General features: G+C 37.5%; 1 long non-coding RNA gene across 1 annotated transcript in view; it reads right to left on the bottom strand.

The window, feature by feature from the left end:
- Nucleotides 1-6329: 6329 nt before the first annotated feature.
- Nucleotides 6330-27603, bottom strand: part of LOC309865064 — a 75664-nt gene continuing 54390 nt past the window's right edge. The window contains exon 3 of the long non-coding RNA XR_014311934.1: nucleotides 6330-6365. This is a non-coding gene — a long non-coding RNA (uncharacterized lncRNA). The remainder of the gene's footprint in view (nucleotides 6366-27603) is intronic.

Here is a 27603-nt window from a genome sequence, read left to right as displayed (position 1 = left end):
TAAAAGCATAGAAAAGTGTTCAAATCCTGAAGAATTTAGCAACTCTCAAGAGGCCAGAGTTTGCTACCCCAGCCTTCTTTTGAGACTCATTGGCATGAAAGATGCTTCTCCATCCCTTCACTTTCAGTGGATGGAGATTCAAATCAAAACCACATTGACTTAGCGAAATAAGTCAAGCAGAGAAAGACAACTATCATATGATCTCCCTGATATGAGGAAGTGGTGATGCAACATGGGGGCTTAAATGGGTAGAAGAGAATCAATGAAACAAGATGGAATTGGGAGGGAGACAATAGTCCCTTATGGAATTGGTAGATGCCCAGTGAACTCTTAATCTCACAAAACAAACTGAGGGTTGCTGGGGGGAGGGGGGGTTGGGAGAAGGGGGTGGGATTATGGACATTGGGGAGGGTGTGTGCTTTGGTGAGTGCTGTGAAGTGTGTAAACCTGGTGATTCACAGACCTGTTCCCTTGGGGATAAAAATATATGTTTATAAAAAAATAAAAAAAAAAAAAAAAAAACACATTGAGATACCACACCAGTTAGAATGGCCAAAATTAACAAGACAATAAACAACATGTGTTGGATAGGATTTGCAGAAAGGGGAACCCTCTTACACTGTTGGTAGGAATGCAAGTTGGTACAGCCACTTTGGAAAACAGTGTGGAAATTCCTTAAGAAATTAAAAATAGAGCTACTCTATGACCCTGCAATTGCACTACTGGGTATTTACCCCCAAAGATACAGATATAGTGAAAAGAAGGGCCATCTGTACCCCAGTGTCCATTAGCAGCAATGGCCATAGTCACCAAACTGTGGAAAGAACCAAGATGCCCTTCAATGGACGAATGGATAAAGAAGATGTGGTCCATATACACTATGGAGTATTATGCCTCCATCAGAAAGGATAAATACCCAACTTTTGTATCAACATGGACGGGACTGGAAGAGAGTATGCTGAATGAAGCAGAGAGAGTCAATTATCATATGGTTTTGCTTACTTGTGGAGCATAAGGAATAACACGGAGGACATGGAAAGATGGAGAGGAGAAGGGAGTTGGGGGAAATCGGGAAGGAAGATGAACCATGAGAGACTGGGGACTCTGAGAAACAAACTGAGGGTTTTAAAGGGGAGGTGGGTGGGAAATTGTGTGAGCCTGGTGGTGGTTATTATGGAGGGCATGTATTGCATGGAGCCCTGGGTATGGTGCATACACAATGCATTCTGTATCACTGAAAAGAAATTAAAAAGAAAATAAATAAAAATTAGAAGGAAAAAAAGAAAAAGAAGAAGAAGCCGGAGCTCAGTCTTAGAGGATGCCATCTCATCTCACTGGGATAAAGTTCTCCTGGTGGACCAGCACAGGATAGCATTTATGAACCAGGTGAGTGGGGCCATGTTCTTGTTAATCCAACTTTGCCTTTGAATCTAATACAAGCTCAATTACCAAGCAGAATTGCAATTTCTTATCGTCATCTCATTGTATATTTTCTGAGTTCCTTTAAGAATAACTTTTAATGGGGATGACTGCAGAGAAGAGAGGGAGCAACACTAAAGACAAATTCCTATTTATATTTTGGACATTAAGAACATTTCAGGACCTTCCCTGATAAGCACTGGTCCTTTAAAAGATGAGAAGTTTTTAATATTATTATATGAAGAATTCTTGGTCTGGTCTAATACTCCTGATTGCATCCAAGCTGAACCCCCCTTTTCTGTAGATGCCCAGTGAACTCAATCTCCCAGACTCTATCTTTAAGTCAGGACTTTCTTGCATGGGGCTTCTGAAAGTCCATAGACTCCTTGGACTTGGATCTGTATCTGTATTTGTGTATACATTTTTAAAAGGAAGTTCAATAGATTTTATTAGATTTTTAAAGAATGTCCATGATCCAAACTGTTATATCTTAATCTTGATTGATTTGTGGCTAAATGGCTTTATTGACCAAGATGTGAGACATGAGGACATTTCAGATCAAAGCCATCCTTGAAATCTTTGAAGACCCTAGCTTAAGACTGACAGTTTAGCTTGAATCTTATAATTCATGAGCTCCAGAACTATGAATTATGATAAAAAAAATCATGAGAAGACAAACCTCAGAGACAGTGGTTTTCAGAATGTTTATCATGAGAAGTAGAATTCCATAGGATGCCTCAGCATTTTCTATAGGGAAAAAAGTGTTTGGGGCTTCATATTTAGCTGCAAATCCACTAATTCCTGTGTTATATGGTTTGTATGTTACAGTTATGATTCAATACCACTTCTAAAATTTTTTATTAGAAAAAAAAGTATAAGATGTTCTTTTGAAGTTTAAAAATTATTGCTCTAGGATGTCGAATCTCTTTTTTTATCATTGAGTCTCAGGATCTGGTTGTTGGGACACCATAACTTCACCAAACATGATACATCCAGACACTGAGTTTATTAATAAATACTACTACTGGCATATATACCACCCAGAGTCACATTAGTAAATAGAATTTATCTTTCATGTCAATAGCAACTGGTTGGAGGAAGATTCCCAGAAGACATTCTTGAAAAGGATTCTGAGCCAGGGTGGCTCAGAAAGAAACAAGACTATAAATAGTGATGTCTGCCATAGTACCAGGAAGGTGTTGTATGACACTTTTTTCCTGGGTCTTCTCTGGAGAATAACTGGCCTCAGGCTACAAAACACAAAATATAGCTTCTAATATGGCATTTTGTCTCCATAGAAACTGGAACTTAAACTTTTAAACATTTTATCAATTTGATAACTTACAACCTCTAGAGACTCCACCCTTCCCAGTCCTTCATCTGCTACTTGGCCGGACTTGACCTTAGATCCACAGTTGCCAACTCTATTGGTAAATATTAAGAAATAACTTGAAGGGGAAATACCTCAACTTCTGGTTCTGCACAGACAGGAGTACCAAATTATAAATGGAGAGCAATGTGACCCAAATTAGTTATTAGCTCTTACTCAATCTTCCAGTATGAGCTCTTGGGAAACTATCCCAGATATCCAGGTTATTGAATGATTTTATTGTATAGTCATTCTTTCTTTCCATAACTCGTATCCATGTGTGTGTGTGTGTGTGTGTGTATGCACATATGAGATTACATTTTATCTCTTGCACTAGTCTGTGAGCTCCAGGAAAGTCTATTTTTACTCATCATTTTGTTCCTGTGTTCTTGCATTAAAAGTTTGTCATACATATTCTATTCTATGATGCATTACTGCTCTTATTTACTAAAATTAAGCCTTACAAAGTGAAAGGACAGATAACAGAAGGAGAGAAGATGACAAAAGAGATATATAGGAAAATAAAAGTAATTGGCTTCATCTGAGAACCTTATGTACTCCTAGAGCATGTAGCCTTTAAGATCAGGAAGGATTGCTCCAGAACAGAGCTGGGAAAACTTGAGTCACTCCACTTTAAAACCATCACTGAATATCCAATTTTGTTGTTTCTCTTGGGAGAACTCCCAGCTGCAACTCTGACCTTACTTTGGCCCTAGCTTAGCCCTCCATACCTTGAGATTTGCTGATAGCCACTCTGATTTCCCTGAACAGCTCAAATAATCCTCCAATCCTTCCAGCCTAGCATCTTCCCATTCCTTAGTCCAGTACCATTTTGTTGGCATTATGCAGTAGGATGTCTGAAATCAGGCGGGGGAAGAGCTCAGAAATACCAAAAGAGTGGTGTCCCAGATACCCAAAGAAGAATTTGTTTTAAGAAAAAGAGAATGCAGCAAACAGAACAATGAATGGACGTTTTATGGACAGAGACAGAAAAATAACAACCAAAATTACTAAGTAGCAAAGTCAAATGTGATAAGGGCTATGAAAAAAATAAAATGGGCATGGGGAAAGAGAACAGCAGGTGAGAAGGATGATGACATTTTTAGTCATGCAATCAGGGAAGTTCTCTTTGAAAAGGTAGTGTCTGAGCAGAGACCTGAATTTTGTGAAGGAGAGAGAGAGAACAGCATTCTACACTGAGGGAATAGTTCTCCAAATACTCAAGGGCAGGAAGGAGCACTGATGGTTTGAATAACGTCAAGAAGGCAAACATGACTTAAGTGGAAAGAACCAAGGAGAAAGTGGTAGGATAGTTTTTCAAGGGTCTGATAATATAGAGAAATAGATTTCTGAATGGGAACCAGTGAAAAATTGGTGATAAGGATACTACAGAGGAAAATAACAAGTCTGGTTAGGAGGCCATGATTGGAGTCCAGATATAAAATGACAGTCAATTTTTCTAAAAAAGGTGGAAGCAGTGACAACAAAGGAAAGTGGTCAGATTCAAGATACATTGCAAGGCAGATGAAGGTGGATTGCATGTGGAGTATGGAGAAAAGAGAGAAATCTACTATGATTCCTGGCTTGAGGACTTAAGCAAAATATAATACCACTTATTCAGTTGGAGAAATTGGAAGTATTCTGTTTGGGTGGGAATAAAAAGAATTCTACTTTGGACATATTATACTGGAGATGTCTATTAGACATCCAAGTGGAAAATTTAAAATAACCAGTTTACATACACACATCAGACTATCAGGAAGAAGGTTGTAGCTGAAGAATATAAAGTTGAGCATACCGAGGTATTGTAAATGATCACACAGAAGATCATTCATTAGGAAAGGTGTGTAAATAAAGGCAAATGGAGGAGCACCTGTGTGGCTCGGGGCCAATTCTTAATTTCAACTCAGGTCAAGATCTCAAGGTCATGAGATCCAGCCCCGAGTCAGGGTTATGCTGGGTGTGGAGTCTGCTTAAGATTCTCTCTCTCGGGACGCCTGGGTGACTCAGTGGTTTAAGCCCTCTGCCTTCTGCTCGGGTCGTGATCCCAGGGTCCTGGAATCGAGCCCTGCGCCAGGTTCTCTGCTCAGTGGGGAGCCTGCTTCCTCCTCTCTCTCTCTCTCTGCCTGCCTCTCTGCCTACTTGTGATCTCTGTCAAAAAAATAAATAAAATCTTAAAAAAAAAATTCTCTCTCTCCCTCTCCCTCCTCTCTGATCCCTCAATCCCCCATGCATGTCTTCTTTCTCCCAAAAAAGGAAGAAGAAGAAGAAGGAAGGAAGGAAGGAAGGAAGGAAGGAAGGAAGGAAGGAAGGAAGAAAGAAAGAAAGAAAGAAAAGAAAAGAAGAGGAAGAAGATGAAGGAGAAGGAGAAGAAGAAGGAAGAGGAGGAGGAGGAGGGTGAGGAGGAGAAAAAGAAGAAAGAGGGTGAGGTCTACAACCTAAGATGAGCCAACCTTTAGAGATCAAGTTAGGGAAGAAGAGCTGATAAAGTGGAAGGAGTAGTGAAGTTACAAATATCAAGAAAGCAATGTCACAGGTACTGAAGGGAAAAAGTGTTCCAAGGACAGAGCCATCAACAGTGACACATACATACTGCTGAGTGCACAACCAAGACAAGGGTAGAGAATAGTGCAGAGAACTGACCAGTGGCTTGGCAAGTTGGAAGCCAGTGGTTCCATTGACAAGTACAGTTTCTGTGAGATAATGGTGGTAAAAATCTGATTAAAGTGGGTTCAAAATATTAAAATATATTGAGTATACATGAGTCATCCCAGGATTTTTTTTTTTTAAGAACAACAACAACAACAAAAAGGTTGGAGTTGTGTGTAGGGTCAGGGGAGGATTCGTTTTTATTTAAGACAGGAGCTATTACACTTGAAGCCCATGGGAATAATCTACTAGAGAAAGATAAAATAATGATGTAAGAGAGAGGAGATGACAGTTTCTGGGGAAGGGATGGAACAAGAGGACTTATAGGAGCATGGAGCTCATCACTGTAACAGGAGGGAAGGTGACATGCAAGCATATGTAAAGGTTGGTCAATTTAGTGATGGGAGATGAGGTCATTCTCTTCTGAATGCCTCTGTTTTCTCAGGGAAATAATAAGTGAGGTCACCAGCTGATAGCAAAGAATGGGAAGGTGGAGTTGAAAGTTTGATGACAGAAGAGATGATATAAATTTGTTTTCTCAGAGCTGAAGACAGAATATACACCAGGGAAAGGCAGAAGTCTTCATTAAGGTAACTTTCCCTTCTTCCTTCCATTGCTCGTGACTAATCTTGGACACAGGCTGTCTACTTCCCCCAAAGCATGATGGTTAAAGAAATCTATTAAATTGCTCTTCAAAACTAAGGTGAACTTTGTGTAAACATAGGCCTCAATTTACTTATTTTACCATATGCATAAAGAACTTACTTCTTCCTACCTTCCTATCCTATTTATATGGATAATATGAATAATGAGTGTAAAATCCTATCAGAGGAGAACTGTGGTTGATACATTCAAGGCAGAGATGTACAAACCAAATACCTTACCTTATTGGCCCGGGGAATGTCCTTCTCTTTCTGGGTGGAAAGGCCTAGAGATATGAAGTAAAGACAATAAAACAATCTCTTCGCTTTAATTTTGTAGTTTAAATTTGTGTTTTTCTTATTTTTAATTTCACATTTATTAGAGAAGTTTCACTAATGAGGCATTGTCACAACTCGATTCCCAAACTATTGACATCCAGGTTGAAAAGGAGATGCACTTAAAATTTAAAGAATTCCAGAAAAAGCAAATTAAGCCCTGGTATTGTTTTATCAGTCTTTCAGGGCTGCTAAAGAGTTGTAATGCATCAGTAACTGCACCAAACTTAAAATCAAAGTAAGCTTTTACACAGAGAACCCTTCATCCAAATAAGTCTAAGACATAGAGGGTAATATGATTAATATGATTAATACCTTTTTTATGATTTTTTACTTGTGCTTTGTTTTGGCAGCTTTGAAATAAACCATTATTCATTGTATCAATGAAGACATGTGAAAATGTAGTCTTCAGAGGAAATCTGCCTGATTTAAATAATAAACATACATGATATTCTTCTATTAGGAAATAAAGAATACATTGAAGTGAGGGACAATCAAAGATGGTGGATAACACCAATGGCCCATAAATGTGTTTGGAGTTATTTGTCAATGTTGTGTTTATTTGTCTGATCCCTCTGTAACTTAGCAGTGTTATGTGAGGAAGTGACCGAAATTCCTAGAAGCTATTTTACACACTCACATAGCCTGAAGTTAGTAAATTCTGCAGTCTCCTTGGCAAACTCGTCATGTTCTCCCTTTGGAAATATGATAAACTTGTTTATTCTGTTTGTCAGCTTTCCGTTTCTGAGTTTCTTCATCGAATTTGTTATCTTCTTTATGTAACCAAGCTGTCCCAAGCATTGTGTGATCACAGTTACAAAGAGAAAATAAGGATATGAGTAATAATAAAGAGGAATAGTATAGCACAGACTTGGTTAGTTGTAAATGAGATGGGAGAGTTATTTTAGCTTTAAACCATAGGGCATAATATTAAATATTTGTCTTCCAAACTGTCTCTAATAAATGAAGTGTCTTCTCTATCTCTGTGACAAGATGGAGTTTCTCCTCTGCACTGAGTGTCACACATTCCAGTGCTGGGATGTGAAGGTTTCAGAGAGAAATGACACAGCTTGTTACTGAAGCTGGAAAGCCTTCAGACCAGTGTGCTTGGCCTGAGCCAAGCTATGTGAGCATGCAGCTAGGACAGGTGAGGGTAGCATAGGAGAACCAGATTTTCTTTATTTCCCTCATATCTAGAGAAACCATGAGTGGGATAGTCATGTAGTGGTGACTATCACCACTGAGGAATTTTTTTCTTCAGTAAGTAATGAAGATAGCACCTTATAGACCAAGATATCTGTGTTTCAGTGGTAGTTCAGAGCGACTCCAAAGCTCTCCTGTTCTCCCACTGTGACAACAGTGACTAGGACAGGCCTATTGGATAGTTTAAAACTTCCTAGGATGATCTCAGAGTTATCATTGGGAGAAGAACCCTGGGAAAGGTAGGACATCCTCTCATGAGTAGACTTGGTGCTTATACTCATTTATTTTAATTGCTAGATACACCACAGTGAGAGAAACTATAGCAGTTTCATTTGTTACCCAGGCAACACAGGGAAAGTGAATCATTTCATTAAAGAAATCAGTAACTGTTTGGTAAAGCAATTATGCCTAAAATTTATAACATATCAGAAAAAGGTATTAAAGAAGTAAACAAATCTTCCAGATCAAGGTATTAAATGAATTTGCTTCTTTCTTCTTAAAAAAATAAAAATAAAATTTTTTGCACATCATGACCACTCAACAGTTTTGAATTGAATTAAAGAATTCTGAGATTTTAAAGAAATTTTTTGAAATATGTTGCAATACTCCTAATTGACCATATCCTCATTGTTAAAATAATCAGTCATCTGGTTTGATGAGGATATGGTTGGATAAGTCTTGCTCCCTAAGAAATACTTTTTGGGGTGATAAATCTGTACACCTAGATCCATAAACAATTCTGAGTTCAAAAGACTCAATAGACTCATTAAAAGTATATATTTTCTCAAATATACAAAATAGAAAATCTTTGGATTATTTTCAAAAGATAATAATTAATGTGTGGTTAACATTTTAGGAAGTGTTTTCACATACATGATCTCATTTGTTATTCATTGCAACCTCATGAGTTGGGAATTTCCCTATTTGATAAATAAGTTAACAAAGACTCCAAAAAGATAATTAACTTCAACATTAGTAAGAGACTGAGATGGGGTTCCTCTGTATCCAAATGTCATGTCTTTTTCACCATAATGCACAGTCCAACATAACATGGTACTATAAATGTTCCACAAAATAGAACTATAATCAGCTTTCTTGAAATCTCAAGATTTAACCATTAGTCTACCTAGCTTTCTTTTAAGTTATCATAAACCTTTCTCCACATTCCATTTAATGAATGATCTTCCCTTGTAGTCAATGTGGATCTCAATAGTCAACAGATAGTAGGATATCTACCCTGCCATATTTCTCTGGACAACTAGCCACATATTTATGCTTTGTGGCCCCATATCACTGGTTATAGCTGATTGGCCAGAGGTAAATAACTCCTCCAAGTTGAGTGTTTTAGATTCTTTCTGGCAGAAATTTGGAATCAAGGCCATGAGAGAAATGATCAGGTTCTCAAAACTCAAAAGTTAAATTATGTGTATCCTGAATCTTGGAGTGACCAATTTTCTTCCAAACTAGAAGAAGAAAAAAGCACATACATGAAGAAGAGAAGAAAGGATAGCTTCTTGTCTTTGAATTTCATGAACTACCCTAATCCTCAAAATAAATCCCAGGATTGATTGATTGATTGATTGATTGATTTTTTTTTTTTTTTTGCTTAAGCCAGAACCAGCAGGTTTTTACTATTTACAAATAACATTTTAATTAATATATCTGATAATCCACTAAACTCATCTTACTAACTTCATTCTGAACCTTTGAGCAAAACTCCCAAAACCCATTTAGATAGATGATTAGGGTAGACAATAAAAATTTTAAATTACTATAAATTGTGAGGTGTTTCTCATTAAAAACACTGCAAATAGATCTGTAGTAAAGACTTCAGCCCTGCCCATAGAGAGGTCTGGCCTTTGTCATTGGTTACTCAGAGGAATCTTTGGGCCCTGGGAACATCATGCCTGGCACAAGTGTCTTTGTCTGCACCCTTGAGTGACACTAAATAGTGTATTAATGTAATTTAAAATAGGGGCTGGCCACACCAGACATTAAAAATGCATTCAGAGTAAAAGCTTTGGATCATGTGGTGTCAGCTGAACTTTGTAGAGACTGGAGACTGAAATCAACCATGTGGGCAAAAATCATCCTTACATGATGGAGCCCTGACAAAAAAAACTCTGGACACCAATATCGTGGGGGTAGATTTACATTTGACAGTACGCAGTGTTGTTGTTGGGGAAGTAATGCTCTCCTATCCCCATGGGGAGCAGACAATTGGAAGATCCATGTTTGGTTCAGTCCTGGACTCTATCCTGTGTCTCTCTTCCTTTGGCTGATTTTAATCTGTATTTTTTCCTTGTAATAAGCCATAACCATGAGAATAACAGCTTTTAGTGAGTTCTGTGATCTTTTCTGGTGAATTATCAAACTGTGAACAGTTTCAAGGATCTCTGAAACTTGCAAATGATATCAGAAATAAGGGTGGCCTCATGTGGACTATTCCCTCTAACTTCACAATTGGATTAGCCTTTGTAATGAATGGTCCTGTTTTGCTTTAATATTATTAGAAAAAAACAGGCTGTTTTATGAGTTATTTTAAACAGTATAAATAGTCCTCAATGCTAACAGAGGAATCAAGGTTCAAGGAGAGTTTGAATTTTGTATATGCTTTTTTAGTTGATGACAGTGTTCATTTTATTAGGTTCATCTCTCCTTTGCCTCTTTAACTGTGATGTTCTTGAGATGAGGAACATGTCTTTCTCCTCACTGTATTTCCCAGTTCCTGGGATGATATAGGTACATAAGTGAAACTTAAAAATGTCAAATAGTAGTCAGATGGATGGATGGACAGATGGATTAATATTACAATTTTGCAGAATTACAATGAGATGTGCAATGCTCTAGTGAAATTCCTGTGAGAAAGGATCAGAATGAGTATACCCTTTCTTCTCACAACCCTGACTGTGTCTCGAGAACCAGGTTTGCACAGAAGCTTAATAGGGAATATTAGGAAAATCTTTCCCTATCTTCCTAAGCTTTCCCAGGCTCAGAACCAACCTCAATAGTGTGGGAAAAGGGAGCATTCAAGCCAAAACCATTTAATAAACACCAGCCCCAGGCATGGTCAGAAAGAGATAATGCAGTCCTGGACTTCCTGGAAAATGTCTAGTCTAGGTCAGTATTGAAAAATGTTTGTGTTAATTTTTTAAGGCCTAATATTTAATTGTTATTGTTATTACTTCTAATATCATTTGTCCTATCACTTGTCCTATAATGTGTTCAATATTTTATGTATTTTATATATTCTTATCTATTCATTTTAATGAGTTGGAGTCAATCATTCTAGAGATGGCAAACTGAAGCTTGGGGAGATTCTATTACAAGTGCAAGGCCAATGGCTGCAGGTGATATATCCTGGATGTGAAAGTAACTCTAAAGTCCATGATTTTCCCATTCTGTCATATCACTGGGCCTCTTTTCTTTTCTTTTCTTTTCTTTTCTTTTTTTCAAGAATGCTTAGCACATGCAAGGTACATGTGTGCTAGATATTTTAAGCAACAATGAAACAAATATTGCTCTGTCCTCAGGGAGTATATGATCCAACATGGGAGAGAAGCTGTATGCACAGTCCAAAACGGACTGTGAAGCTGGCTGACCAAAGGAGAAAGCACCACAGTGACTCAGAAATGATCCCTGGTTTAGTGTGGTCAAAGAAGAGTTCCCGAAGGGGATGGTACTAAGGTCATGATTAAATAAAGGGATATCTAGAAAGAAATCTGGAGATGTTCTAGGCAGAATCAACAGAATGAGGAAAGTCAAAGTAGAACAAAGGATTTTAGGGATGCCAAGTAGCTCAGTTTGGATGTAATATGTAAGTGTACATTTTGTAGCCAATTCTCCTTCTCTCAATAGCTATGTATTCTTAATTATGTCTTTTCACTTCCTGGAGCCAGTTCTTTCATTTAAAAAATCAGAAAAATAATACCTATAGGTTGAATAAGGGAATACTAGATATAAACACTCAATAAATATTGTTTTTTGTTGGTGGTATAGAAGTTCTCAACCAAGGACAGTTCTATTCTCATCTCCAAAATGTGTGGACATGTTTGTTGTCAAATTTTTGGATGGCTCTGGTGGCATTGAGTAGATAGGCTCAGTGTGGCTGAATGTGCCATAATCCTTAGGACATTATAGTATAACAAGGAATGTTCTTTCCCAAAAGGCCAATGTTGTTTTCATTGAGAAATATGGGAAAGAATAATAGAAGGCTAGAGAAGGGAGATAAGAGAAGGGAGATGATTTTAGATCATGGTAGGCTTTGAATACACGGACTGCAAGTTCATTCTGTTAGATAAGGAATAGCCACTGAACTTCTTAAGCAGAAATACTTAACATCTATACTTTGGGAAGATTAATAAAGCAAAGGCTTGAAGGATAGACTGGAAGTGGGGAGACTGATGAGAATGTTGTAAACTTGTGGATGCTCACCATCGCCTCAGCTTGAAGCATTAGAGGTTTGATTAGTGTGTCAGTCACAGGGCTTTCTGGCACTCAAGGAACTTGTGTCAGGGTAGAAAGGAAATCCTTCCTTTGACACTTTTATGGAAACTATGAAAAAACCATCCCTTCAAGCGGATGCAACATTGTGCCAAGATGCATGACTTGAATTTAAGCCCCTTCACCTCTTGAAAGAGACACCTTTCTTAGTGATACTGATGGTATAAGAGGTGCTGAAAAGGAAAAGTCAAATTCTAGAAGGATCATAAAAGAAAAGGTAGAGAAATGGGTAACTGACTGCATCTCAGAAAGGGAAAGAGAGGGTCAAGCCGACTCCTCTGTGTGAGGCTTATATATATTGGCCTATAACGAGGTCATTATTAGAGAGAGGTAGGTCAAAAAAATGTCTCGGAGGTGAGATTATAAGTTTTGTTTTAGATATTCTGAGATACAGTGACTTCTTGATGACATCAACAACAAAAATGTATTAAGGTCATTGATTATAATAGAGAAGGAAAATGAGAACTGAAGAGGAATGTAGTAAAGTAGCTAACTGCTGCAACAAATAAGCACAAAACTTCCTAATGACTGAAACACAATAGATGTTATTTTTATTGTTGCTTAGGAGAAGTCTAAGGCAAGTCTTTCTGGGTGACAAAAAGACATGGTAAATCAGGGATCTAGGGACCCTCCATCTTTCAGCTTTGCCTTTCTCCTGGAATCCTTTATTATCATCTGCATCCAAATAACCAGCAAAATGAGAAAAGAGAGTAGAGGAAGTACATCTACCTCTTTTTTTTTTTAATTTTTTTTTAAAGATTTTATTTATTTATTTAACAGAGAGAAATCACAAGTAGACAGAGAGGCAGGCAGAGAGAGAGAGAGAGGGAAGCAGGCTCTCTGCGGGACTCGATCCCAGGACTCTGAGATCATGACCTGAGCCGAAGGCAGCGGCTTAACCCACTGAGCCACCCAGGCTCCCAGTACATCTACCTCTTAAAAATCTTGGTCCAGAAGTAACAGAAGCTTATATTCCATTAATGGGTCACATGGCCACACCCAGCAGCAAGGAAGGCTGGGAAAGTAATCTACCATGTGTCCAGGAAAAAAGGACTCAAATTTTTGGTGAATAGGCGGTAGTCTCTGTCACAGAGTAGTCCTAGCCTTCATCTCTTTAAACATAAGGTCTAAAGGATAAAGACAATGTGGATCTTCTCCCCTCTATCTTCATCACCTTGTATGGTGTCTGATACCTAACGAGCATGCAACATTTGTCAAATAAGGGTATACCTGAAGCTATGGCAGTTAAAAAAAGATCAAAAAGAAAAATTATATAAAAGAAAGAAGGGAGAGAAAGGATATTTTAATAATAAAAGTTATTTAGCATTATTATGATTATTATTACTAACATTTGTGGAGTACCTGTCATATACAAAACCTTCACAGCAGCTCTGCAAGGTTATAGATTTTAGCAATCACATTTTAATTATGATGGAAACCACCTCTAAAATGCACACCACTAGAGAAGTTTGGAGCCACCCTTTAGCCCCAGGTCTTCTAACTCCCCATGTCAAGATCTTTCTAGAACAGCAGCTTCCATTTAGTGGGGGAAGGATGATAAACCTTGACTATCCTGTTGCACCCTAGAAAGAGAGATGTTTCGAGAACACATGGAACTGCCCCAAAGGTAAGCCAGGTGACTTAGCAGATTTCACTTTCTTGGGTTACTTTGGGGCATGAGCAGAGCTGCCTGGGAAATCATAAGCCACTCCATATATAACCAAGTATTGAATGTCAGGCTTTGTTGCTTCATTCAGCAAGCCTTCCCAAGAGAACTCCCAGCTGTTGCTGCCGACCTTAGTTTGGCTGCTATCTTGCCATAACTTTGGCTTTCCTGTTTCTGAGTGAAACTTTTACCACGTGATGGCCAATTACTCATCTAATTTCTTCAGCAGCCACCTTTGCTGATGTCACATAAATGCTACCTGCTCTTCAATAGGGGAGAAGATGGTGCCTCATCAATTTAGGTTTTTTCTCCATGCTTCTAAGTTTCACTAGGTGAGAAATCTAGGATCTCTCCTTTGATTTTATCTTCTAGAAGTCCCTTGGACCTCCCTACTTCCCTCTCTCTCCACCACTACTGCTATCAATTCTCCCACAAGCGATTTGAATAGGCCCTGAGCTGGTCTTCCCTCATTCATTGTCATCTCCCCCTCTGATTTATCCTTCACAGCAGACCAAGAGTGATTTGTTTAGATGTCCATGTGGTTTTGCCACCTCTTTGTTTAAAACACTTTAAGAAGTTACTTCAGGGGGCGCCTGGGTGGCTCAGTGGGTTAAGCCACTGCCTTCGGCTCAGGTCATGATCTCAGGGTCCTGGGATCGAGTCCCGTGTCGGGCTCTCTGCTCAGCAGGGAGCCTGCTTCCTTCTTTCTCTCTCTCTGCCTGCCTCTCAGTGTACTTGTAATTTCTCTCTGTCAAATAAATAAATAAAATCTTTAAAAAAAAAAAAAAAGAAGTTACTTCAGCCTTAGAATAAAGATCACAATCCTTAGCTAGATTTTATTTTTTAATTCTATTTTTATTTTAATAAGAGAGTACCTTACCCAAATAAGGCTGATGTGTTTTTCATATTAGCCCATAAATCTGTTTTTTCCAATGGAGGTAAAATTTAATTCAGTGAGTTGTTAAACATACATACCTATATAACAAGCATCCCAAATAAGATATAAAATATTTCCATGGCTCCAGAAAGTTCCCTGTGACTCCTCCAAGTCTATCCCTAGTCCTTTCAGTTTTTATCACTAAATGGAAATCTAATTTTAAATTCAATGGGTAAACAGAAGAAAATATTAGCTACCATTTATACATGTGAACTAATTCATAACTCAGATGTTTATTTTTCCTTAGCTAGACTTCAGACTCTAATAGCCAGTTTACCTGAAGGACACTTCCTTCCTCAATTTCTGTCCCCTGGACACAGTGGCTTTCTTTCATATTTTCACACATACCATACTACTTCCCACCTCAGGACCATCACACACACACTGACATGGCTTGCTTTCTACCTACTTGTCTCCTACTCATTCTTCAAATCATAATTCAGTGGTTACTTCTTCACAAGTTTCTTCCCTATGATTCAGCCTAAATCAGGTCTTTCAGGGCTCCCTATGTTTTTCCCTCATAATACAGATTACAAACGGTGATTACATAGATGTGTATATGTGATTATTGGATTAATGCCTATTTCTTCCTCTATTGTGTCACAATATTAGCCCAATACCAGTTGGCACTCAACAGGTATTTGTGGAGTGAGGAAAGAAATGAGTTTCCTATCTCAGAAAATGGAATGCATAACCTTGGCAGAAAATCTGCACCACACAGAACCCTTGGAAAAGAACTTGTCATTTTGAATCACTTCATAATAATGTTACTTATTTGCATCTTAGTATTTTTATTTTAAATAAAAATATTTTGTGATTGAAGGGTGCCCAGGTGGCTCAGTGGGTTAAAGCCTCTGCCTTTGGCTCAGGTCATGATCCCAGGGGCCTGGGATCGAGCCCCACATTGGGCTTTCTGCTCGACGGGGAGCCTGCTTCCTCCTCTCTCTCTGCCTACTTGTGATCTCTGTCAGTCAAATAAATAAATAAAATATTTTAAGAATATATATTTTATGGTTGAAAAGTTAATACATTATTATGAACCATAGAAGGAACCACCAAAATTAAACTTCCTGGTATTGGTGTCTTTCTCTTCTCAGTATGAATTTATACTACTTTATATTTATTAGTAAAAACATAATTTTTAATGTGCTTTTCTGTTCATCTAGATTTATAATATTTTTGTTCTTCAAGTTTTATATTTCTCTTAAGGATTAACCCAAAAGTTTAGTAAATGAAGTATATATACAGTTCATGAATGTATTTTAAGACTTTTGGGAAACACTCAAAAGTAAAAGCTATTTTGAGGATTAGGAAATAGCTTGTCTGGATATTGCCAAGTGAATTTGGAATGACCTTTCTTTGGGATGTAATGAAAAAGAAAGGCAAGAACTTCAACATTCCCAGTTCAAGGTTACAAGGGAATGTGAACAAAAAGTGTTTCTCATCCTGTTAACACTTGGACACACAGAACATAAAAACAGTGTCTTCTTTCATTTAAAAAAATTTTAAACATACACAGGGAAACTTTGACCTTTTTGCCTTTTAACTTCTCTGGGACGGATTGACAGAGACTTTGAGCTGTTTTTCTCCTTCTCAACTTCTTACTGTGTATTTAATGAACCTTGGATACCTGGACATCCCACTGTATACATATTAAGTGTGTTGGCAGTGGGAGAGGAAGAAAGAGCTGCCAGAGACTATGTGTGTAATGGGTAATGCTATTGTAATGTCAAGACTTCCCTCTTGCTATAAGGAGAAGGGAAAATGCTTCATTCATAACATGTTAAATATAAATACCCTTTAAAAATGGGCAAATATAGATGGTTACTGGCAGAGTCAGGCCAGTTAGGGCAACAACAAATTCTTGGGCAAAGATGATGGTAGTTCTTAAGAATTAGGAACTTTATTTGGGTGGGTATAGATAGATAGATTTAGATTTATTTATTTGAGAGAGAGAGAGAGAGAGAACATGAGGGGAAGACAGGCAGAGGGACAGAGAGGGAGAGAGAGAACCATCAAGCAGACTCCCTGCTAAGTATGGAGCCCGACTTAGGGCTCTATCCCAGGACCTGAGACAATGACCTGAGCTGGAACGAAGGGTCTGTCGCCCAACTGAGTGAGCCAGCCAGGCACTTCCGGAAGGGTCTATGTCTTGAATCAAATGCTTTGCTCCATAATTAAGAACTTCAGAGCCTTAAGTACTATTTGGTTTAGATGAATACTGCTAACTACTGTAAGAGTGTTGTATATAAAATATGTGTGTTAAATAAAACACATTAAGGATTTAAAATAAAATAAAAATGTGTTTAAGGAGAGATATCATGCAAAAATTACATTTCACAAGCAGAACCTTAAACCCAAAGGGAATTTCAGTTAAACCAAACATAGTGTGGCCAGCGCCCCTACTGGAGAAGTGAGGTACTGCATACAGCCCCCCTGCCTGCTGGGCTTTGTCAATGCCTACTCACAGAGAGAAGTAAAGATTTTTCAGGAACTTGGATAGGGTTAAAGTATTCCCTAGAAAGAAGATGCCAGCATGATGCAGTGGAACAGGGAAGCTGCAGAGAGAAATACTGCAGGGAAAAAACAGGGAAGCTGTAGAGAGAAAAACTGACCACGAATATGAAATCCAAAAGGTGTTAGATTTGAATATGAAATCCAAAAAGTGTTGCTATTAGATAAACAGGAATTCCCCAGTGAAAACAAATCCTCCCTGCCTATGGCTGCCTCGATGCTGACCAGCTTGTTCACCTCTTCTTTGCCCAGTGTTTCCCCTTAGTGAACTTAGGCCAACTTCCTGCTATGAGAAGTTTTTATTTTTTAGAAAAGAACCTTAAAGAGTAAGTAATCCAGCATATTCATTTTACAGGAAAGACATTATGACCTAGACCTAGATGTGGGGAAAATATATTTATCCAATATGCAACTAAATATTATTTAATTTATTCAATTACTATTGAATACAAATAAGTTCATTTACTCATTATACTACTAAATATAGAAAAAATAGAATTATTCTATGTAGTACTGATTCTGAAAATTAAAAAATAATATTCTAAAGCAAGAGGCTGACAGAAACTAATAAGTAATAGTTTGGAGAAAATCTAATGAAATATTACTTGCAATTCACAAAGAATGAATATTGTACATAGCAACAGAGGCAGGCTATGATAGGACAAAGTAACTAAAAGCTGATTACATTCTTAAGTTGGCCAAGAAACTACAGCAACTCTTACTTTAAAAACAGGGTCTCTTCTCTAAATATAGCTTCCTTCGAAGTAGCTGTAGTCTAAATTTCTTTGTATGATGATGGCAACCCAAAGCCCAGGCTTCTGAGATCACACAGCTACCAGAATGGCAAAATCAAAACTGAAACTCAGGTCATCTTAGAGCACCCAGAAATCCAGATCTTTGTGTGATATGTAGTCTCTGTCCTGCATGTTTGCTCCCCAAATCCTATGCTTAAAATTGTCTCCCTTCTTTAAAAGTGATCACAATATCCTTCATTTTTTTATCCTTATGTATCACCTAATATATATCTGAATCTACTTCAAGCATTGATTAGTATTTTATTGGTTGAGTCATGACGTTTTTTATCTGTAAATATATAATCAAATTTTAAAACTGCCTTGGTTAGGATAAACTAAACTACTGGGAAGAAAAGGTCTGAAACTTTTAATGAATGCAAAGAAATAGAAATTCATTTCCTATTTGCACAATCCAGGGCTAATATCCATGCTAGTGGAGCTTTCTCCCTTGCCTATTGTGTCTCTCCTTGAAAGACACATCATCATCTCTATCCAACTAGTAGAATCTGAAGGAGAATGTAGAGAACCCCAGACACACCTTTCTGAAAAATCTCACCCCAAATTGAAACAAGTCACTCCTGCTCAAAAGACAAGAGAAAAGTGTAAGTGACATCTGGGCATTGTTTAGCTATCCTCCTTTTACTAAAGCAGAGGAGGGCCTGCCTTGGTAGGTAGCTCACTATTCCTGTCATAGTCGCTCACTCAAATCCATTACTTAGGCTTAAGGCTTAAGCAGTGGTGGGAGTGTGGGGGGGAATGTCATATCTATAGCTTCCTTTTTCCCTTGGATTTCTTTGATTCATCTATTATTTACTGAGCAACTAGTCTGTGCTAATCACCATAATAATAAATCCCAAACTTTTGAAATCTATATTAACTAACAAAGAATACAAGGCTGTATACAATTAAATGTAGGTTTCACGAATAAGTTTTAAAACATCAAAGTCATACTCAATGCTAAATTGAAATTAACTTCCAATATCACCCAAGCACAAAAGTCTGCTTTTTAAAATTAATCTGTTGGTATATTAATACACAGTCCCTAAACATATACTTCGCACAGAGCACCATCTTCAATCATGCTCTAGACACAGACAGATCTAATATTTACAGCCTGACCTCAGAGTCCTCTCTAGTTGAAGAACTAATAATAAAAGGTGGTATATAATTTCTTTCTCAATTTCAAAATCTGCAGTGCTGCTGCTACACATCTGAGCTAGTCATTTCCTTATTACATATACTCCTGAGTTCTTTCCTTTTGGTTTTTGTTTTGTTTTGTTTTTATTCAGATGGTTTTTATTCATAGAGTTTCTCTGTCCCCAACATATTACTCCTGCATCAAATATTTGAGGTATATGTGATAAGTTCTTCATCTCCTATATCACTAAATCTTACTGTAGACAAAGCAAGAAATGCCACATGCTTGGTGTAATTACAGCTTAGCCAAATGAGTACATACTGCACAGTGTCAGCCCAAATCAACAGACCACCCACCAAGAGAGTGAAAAAGAAGACACTGGTTCCTCCCACAGAGGACTGGAAAAGCTTGTGATGGAAACGGGTGATAATTGTGCCATTGGCAAGCACACATAGTGCCTAGCACAACAACACATGTGCTATGATATTTAATGAATATTACTGAAATTGTGATAGTAGCAGGAAAAATAGTTGTTTGACAGATGCATGGCACAGTATCTACCCCCCCCCACACACACACACCTCCTTATGCCTAAAGAAGTAATTCTAGGAAAAGAAAAAACAGTTGCTTATGGATATATATGACTGGGATTTTTTAAAAGTTTTTTTTTTTTTTTTTTTTTTTTTTTTACTGGGATTGTCGAACTAAGATTCAAAATACTGTTAAACTAAAAGATTGTGAAACTCTAAGGTCTAAAGTATTTTTTTTAATATTACCTCCTTTCTACTACATTCTAATGCTCCATATAGTTTTTCACTTCACAAAAATGTTAGTTTTCAAGTATTAGTTTAAATTTTGCCAATTGGAAGCAAAGAAAAACTTGCGGATGTGTTCTAGATAAGTGATTCTGAAATGGGAGTTTGTAGGAAAATATCCGCATCCCTGCAGAGATAATGGAGCTAGGAATGTGCAGTTTGAAAAACCTCCCCAGGCTGATTCCACAACTCCTCCACCCTCATCCTCATTTAGAACCACTGTTTGGGCTTTACTTACTCACATAAGACTGAACTAATGTCATAGCTATGGAAAACCAAAACAAATGGCTAAAAACCTTGTGAATGAAAACAACAGCCCATGGAATGTAAATCTGTTCAGCCACTATGGAAAACATCAAATATTAAAAAAAGAGTTTCCTCAAAATATTAAAAATAAAACTATCATACGATTTAGCAATGCCACCACTGGAACTACTGTCTTGAAGAGTTTTCCTCACTCATGTTCATGTAACTTTAGTTATGATAGCCAAGACATGGAGACACCTAAGTGTCCATCAACAGATGAATGAACAAAGATGTGATATGTGTGTATATATATATAGAGAGAGAGAGGGATAGATACAGATAGATAGAGATAGAGATAGAGACAGAGATATAGATATATATAGATATATAATGGAATAGTACTCATCAATAAAAAGAAAGATATCTTGCCATTTGTAACAAGATGGCTGGACCTTGGCATTATGCTAAGTGAAATAAGTCAGACAGAGAAAGGCAAAAGTAATCTCACTTATATGTGGAATCTGAAAAAGATTGAACTCATAGAAACAGAAAACAGTTTGGTGGTTGCCAGAGACAAGGGTAGAGGGGAAGGGAAATGGATGAATGTGGTCAAAAGGTTACGATCAGAAGCGCCTGGTTGGCTAAGTAAGTTAAGCATCTGACTCTTGATTTCAACTTGGGTCACGACCTCAGGGTCACGATCTCAAGGTCATGAGACTGAGCCCCATATCGGGCTCACGCTGGGCATGGAGCCTGCTTGGGATTCTGTCTCTCCCTCTCTTTCTGTCCCTCCCTTCCCCCTCAAAAAATAAAATAAAATAAAATAAAATAAAATAAAAAGAATTACCACCAACTTTTTCTAAGTAATCAAAATTTACTTGGTGTTCTGATTCTTCAAAGTTAACTTACACTTCTATGATTTGTCAGGTAAAAAATAGAACTTTCTCCAGGGTTTAAGATAAACAACAGACTCAACTTTTTTGATAGTTAGGTACCTCTTGTCTCAATGTCTGATTTCCACAACATAATAGTTAGTGACTACGATAGTAGCCAACATCTTCTTTATTTTTTTTAAAGATTTTATTTATTTGACAGACAGAGACCACGCGTAAGCAGAGAGGCAGACAGAGAGAGAGGAAGGGAAGCAGGCTCCCTGCTAAGCAGATAGCCCAATGCAGGGCTCGATTCCAGGACCCTGAGATCATGACCTGAGCTGAAGGCAGAGGATTAACCCACTGAGCCACCCAGGCGCCCAATAGTAGCCAACATCTTAAGAATATCAGTAATTCAGTGGATGATGCTGACAGGGATGAAATCCCAAGATAATATTTTATAAAACATGACATTAAGCCAAATACTGAACAAACAACCAATTTTAACTCTTTAATATATTGAGATTTTGATAAATGATTAGTGCATCTTTGATAGGAACTGATATCAGTTACTGAAGTAATACCCAACAAACTCCTTCCTTATTCAATGTGACTTTGTATATTTTCATTCTACATAATCTAAGGTAAGCCAAAGTGATTCCTCATGATGCTTCAAGTGTTAATTTAACTAAACTGTGAAATCTCTTCTAATAATTTGAAATTTACATGGATAAAAGTCATGAAAAAAGGAAGTGAGTTTAATTGAGGGATTTAAATGAGAGGAAATGTTTAAGAGAAGAATTTGGATGAACTGGGGTAGCTTCAGAGTCAAAAACTTCCAAGATTTTGTCCTAAGTCCTACTCAGTTGCTCAGTTTCATAGGCATATCCTAGACCCTGTCATTACTAATTATCACAGCCTCTCTATAATCTAGAGTTTAAGCAGCCCATTTTCCAACCAACAGCTTCTATTTTGTACTTTATTCCTCCTAGTCTCCAACTTCAACAATGCATGCATAAGAATACCTCTTCATTGTCTCACTCCTCACTTCCCTTCCAAAAGTCCATGGTTAGTCCTTGTAATTACACCCCTCAATATACTCTTAAACTCTTTATCCATCTTTGTTTTGTTGGATTTGTAGGACAACCTCACACCATAGCTAAATGCATTTCTCCTGCCCTCCATATTTACCCCACATCCTGCCAAACATGGATGAAGAAACATATACAACCATGTCAAATCTCCAACAGCTCTTTACACATCCTTATTTTCAATGGATGCCCTTGCTTCCAATTTTAATGAGAAACAGAAACAATCAGAAGCACCAAGTTCTCACTCCACCCACCTGAACCCATGGCCCTTCGTCTGTACCCACCTGCCTTCTTTCCATCCTGTTCCTGACGTGGTCCTGTCACAATCAACATCCCCATTTGTGTACTGCACTCAATCCCTTCTCAGCTAGCAAAAGGCATCTTTCTAGCTATTCTTGTCTCTTTCTTCGGCCCACCAATTGTTTCCCTCCATGGCGTATCATTCCCATCAGCACATCAGTATGCTGTTATTTCATCCATTTTACAAAATAAAATGAAACACCAAGACTTTTTTCAACCCCATTTCACTTTTCATCATGTCTCCACTTCTCTTTACAGGAAACTTGTCAAAAGAGTTGTCTACCCTTGCTGACTCATTCCTTTCCTACCAATGGATCCTGAACCCATCTCATTCAAGCTTTCTCCAGACCACTCTACCTAAGCTGCTCGTGGTAAGATCATCAGTGATTTCCACATTGTTGCATCCCAAAGTCAATTCCTAGTCCTGACCCCACTTGACTTATCAGTACCCTACGACACAGATAATCATTCTTGTGATACTTTGTTCTGTTTGTTCTAGTACACCTCACATCCTGGTTATCTTCCTACCTTGCTATCTATACTTCTCAGTCTCATTTGTTAGTATTGGGAATACTCAAGTTCCTGGACTTCTTACCTATCCATTCACCTCTCTGGTAGTCCTGTTCAGTCTTAGGCTGTTGACTCGCAAATGCAGATCCTTAACTTGTACTTCTTTCTTGAACTTCAGCTCCTTATATCCCACTAGCTACTTAACCATTCCCTTGGCTATGTAATAAACATCTCAAATCTCACTCATCAAAACTGAACTCCTGGTCACTCCAAACATACCTAAAACCTGCATTTCTAGCAGGTGTTTTCATTTGATTTTGGTGAATACCAACTACATTTCTATTAATCAGGTTAAGCTGGGTGATGTTGCAAACTGAACATTTTACTGGCCTCCAACAACAAAGGTTTGTTCCTTGCCACATATCATCACTATATCTCTTCAGTTATAAGCTACAATGGGTCTGCTCCAGGAGCCAAACTAAGAGGGTAGACTTTAGCTGGAGCATTGCTGGGTTTGTAGCTGAAGAAAATGTGACGTGGTAAGCCAAATGCTAGCTCTTAAAGCCCTGCTTATTTATTTTTTTAAATTTTATTTTATTTTTTCAGTGTTCCAAGATTCATTGTTTACGTACCACACCCCGTGCTCCATGCAATACGTGCCCTCCTTAATACCCACCACCAGGACCTCCCAACCCTGCACCCCCCTCCCCTCCAAAACCCTCAGTTTGTTTCTCAGAGTCCACAGTCTCTCATGGTTCGTCTCCCCCTCCAATTTCCCCCAACTCACTTCTCCTCTGCTTACATATTCCTGATTAAACAAGTCACATGGCCTCCCGGTTTCAAGCAGACAGATGTGCAGTATTCTCCCACAGGAAGGGACTCTACATTGAAGGAAACTGAAATATTTGCTAAAGAGAAGAACAATCTACTACACCAGTCCTCTAGTTAATCTAGCTAATTGGCTCTTCTCTTTTTTATAAATCTTCTCATCAGTAAATTAATAAATCAATAAGCTACCTACCAGTGCTAGCATTCTGGTCCAAACCATCATTTCTAGGTTCCCTATTGGTCTCCTTGCTTTTGCCCTCGTCTTTCTAGTCTATTCTTCACGTAGTGTCCAAAAGTGATCATTTTAAAACACAAGTCAAATTTTGTCATGCTTCTGCTCAAAACCCTCCAATGGCTCCCCATCTCACTCAGAGTAAAAGTCAAAATCTTTTGAACAGCCTTCTGAAACTTCCCAAAACTTGATTTTCCCATCCATTGCCTCACCGACTCCATGGCTTTCTTCCTCATCTCTGCTTTACTCTCTTCCAGCCACATGGACTCTGCTGCTTTCAACTATTCTAAGTACATTCCAGCCTCAGGACCTTGCACTTGTGGTTTCCTCTTCCTGGAACACATTTCTCCCAGATATCCACATGGCTCACTACCACCTCTTCAGGTATTTGCTCAAATGTCACTTTCTCAGTGAGTCTGTACTTTGCCAACTGACTTAGAATTTCATCCTCAACCCCTCACCATGGCTCTCCTTTTCTCCTTTCTCACTTTAGTTATGTCTATAGCATTCATACCTCTGTGATTTTTTGGTGTCTTGTCCATTATTTCACTCCACTAGACTATACACTGCCTGGCTATATGGATTTTTGTCTTTTTTATTCATTATTGTAGGACAATAATATATGGAACAATGCCTGGACAGTTAGCATTTAATAAACATTTACTTAATGAATAAATTACTGAATGACATAAACGATGGAAAGATTTGAGGAACTCAAACATAAAAAAAGATGTAACTTAAAAGTGTGGAAAAAAATATGGTAAACATTAATAAATATTATACAGTCACACCAACTCAAAAAAATTGATGAGTTATTTGTCTCAAATTAGAAAAAAATAAAAAGAATCTGAGGAGGAAAATAAGACACACAGAAAAAGAAGCATTACTTCGAAAGCTATAATATTAATGATCAAGGCAACACTGTAGGGTTTACTATTTAATTTATTAAAGAGGGTTTAATTTTAATCTAAATTTGAAAGCAAATATATTTGAATCCTTTATCAAAGGATTAAAACTACCAAAGCAAAAAACTAGTATACCCTTTCAGTTTGGTTGTACCATTTTGGTAGAAAATCAAAATTTATTTCACCTCTGACACCAGACTAAAGTAAAGCCTTTCAGCCAGATTAATTATCTGCCTCCCAGGCTGCCATTACCCTAGAAAAGTGTTTCTCAACCTTGACACTATTCACATTTGTGGCTGAGTAACTCTTTGTTCTATGAAGCTGTCCTTTCGTATTATAGGATGTTGAGCAGCATCCTTGGTTTCTGTCCACTAGATGCCAGTAGTACCTCCCCAGTTGTGACAATGAAAAATGTCTCCAGACATTGCTAAATATGTCTGGGGCAGGGGTATGGGGTAGGGATATCACTCCTGGTTGAGCATCCCTGCCCTAGAACATGACAATGTCTATAAAGTTAGCTTTCCTGTATGGGTTCAATCTCTGACCCATAAAATGCATGGTAAGATCATTATAGAAATACAATATCAAAAATAGGCAAGCAGATCCTACATGTATAATTTAGAAAAGTACTAAGGGGCACCTGGGTGGCTCAGTCAGTTGAGTATTCAACTCTTGATTTCAGCTCAGGTCTTGATCTCAGTGTTTTGAGTTCAAGCCCAGTGTTGGGTTCCACTCTGGGCATGGAACCTACTTAAAGAAAAAAAAAATGTACTGAAAAAGCTCCCTTTGAAAAAAGCATACCTGAGTTTTTCCAATTGCATTACTCTGATTTAGTGGTGAAGAAAGATGTACCTGGAAAGTACAAATTATTAAGCCATTTTGGTCACTAATGTTTTAATGATAGTTTGGAAATAAAATTCAGGACCAAGAGAAAAATAAGGGAAAAAAAAAGTCTTAACAAGGAAAAGTAAGAAAACTCCAGAACCAGTGAAGAGGGCTCTGAAATGGGGAACTCAAGTTATTTAAGGAACTACATTAGATCTTTGGCTATGATGAGATAGATGTTGAACCTCTGAGGAAAAATTGCATTTGTTGACAATTGATTTAGCATTAGTTCTGCATAGTAACATTAACTGAGGAAAAAATAAAACTGAATTAATCAATTTAAAATAATATGACAATTTTCAACCAAGAATAAATAACTAATTTTACTGTTCCTATGGTCTGTGCTAATGTGGTTCAAATTTTTAAATAATTAAAAATGAAATTATTTAAAACTAACAGGAACTTGGACATAAGAGTATTGGTCAAATCTGGAAAACTTTTCAAATCTACTTTTAAATTATCTCCTTGGGTACTAAATTTTTTTTTTAAAATATAGTCTTTAAGGATTAAAAAAAAAATTCTTGTTTTTTTTCTGGAAGTTGTTAAATTCTCATATTTAATCTTAAAAAAAAAGAGGAATAAGAAAACTGATTATGCCAAAGAGGACCCATCACTATTGTAAGTAGAGGAACCAACAACGCTGGCTTGATTTTTTGGAAACCAAAAATAAAAGAGTTTTTAGACAGATATTTTAAACCATAAGTAGATCTCATTTAAAAAAAGCATATGATCTGGGCTCCTGGGGGCTCAGTGGATTAAACCTCTGCCTTCAGCTCAGGTCATGATCTCAGGGTCTTGGGATAGAGCCCCACATTGGGCTCTCTGCTCAGCAGAGCCCGCCCGCCCCCACCTATCTCTCTGCCTACTTGTGATCTCTGTCTGTCAAATAGATAAATCAAATCTTAAAAAAAAAAAGCATATGATCAAAGTAGTCTATATTTCTTTCTTTCCAATAAAGACATCTCAACATTTGAAATATGCATGGTTCCCATGATTTAAATAATTTTTCAATTATAAACAATAATTAAAAGAACTGGTATAAATACTTCTACATGCACATATCATTTGAAACTTAATCCCAGTTTGTGGAGTTATTTAAATCTTCTCAACTTGGTCTACCTTTATAGTGAAGCTATATCCAAGGAACGGAATCAATTAGTTTGAGTTTCATTTTCTATCCTCATCCTGACCAAAAAAAAAAAATACACACCTAAATTATAACAGGACCAGAAAGAAAATGTTAATTGAAATTTTTAGAAATTCATGGATCTCTTGGGTCTACAAATGAGATGCTTATCCTCTAAAATTATGCACTAGTCATAATTATACATACTTAAGATACTTAGCCTGACATCTGAATACAAATTGACAAACCAAAAAAAGATTTGCCTTCATTTGTTTTAAAGACTCTTGAAATAAGCCCTTGTTTGATATATGTTACTTTTATATGTTTGCATTGTATGCTATAATTTCAAAAACGATTTTCAACCAGAAAAAAAAAAAAAAAAGCTTATCTGTCAGCAATACAAATTGGGGTTTTGAATTTAAGAAACAAATTGTGTACACAGTACAGGTTCTTAATAATCCATTAACAGAGGATCCGGTGCATCCACCAGAGCTGATTTTTAAAGAAACTGTATTAAGAAATAAAGCAGAAAGGAACGTGCAGGAGCTTCTTGCCAAACCTCTGGCAATGTGCATATTCTTTAAAGTCTCAGCTTTTATTTAGTAGTATTTCCAACTGTTTAGT

Source organism: Mustela nivalis (genome assembly GCF_964662115.1).
Source record: "Mustela nivalis genome assembly, chromosome: 5".
Classification (NCBI taxonomy): domain Eukaryota; kingdom Metazoa; phylum Chordata; class Mammalia; order Carnivora; family Mustelidae; genus Mustela; species Mustela nivalis.
Note: the sequence above shows the minus strand (reverse complement) of the source record. Positions and strands in the feature narration are given on the sequence as shown.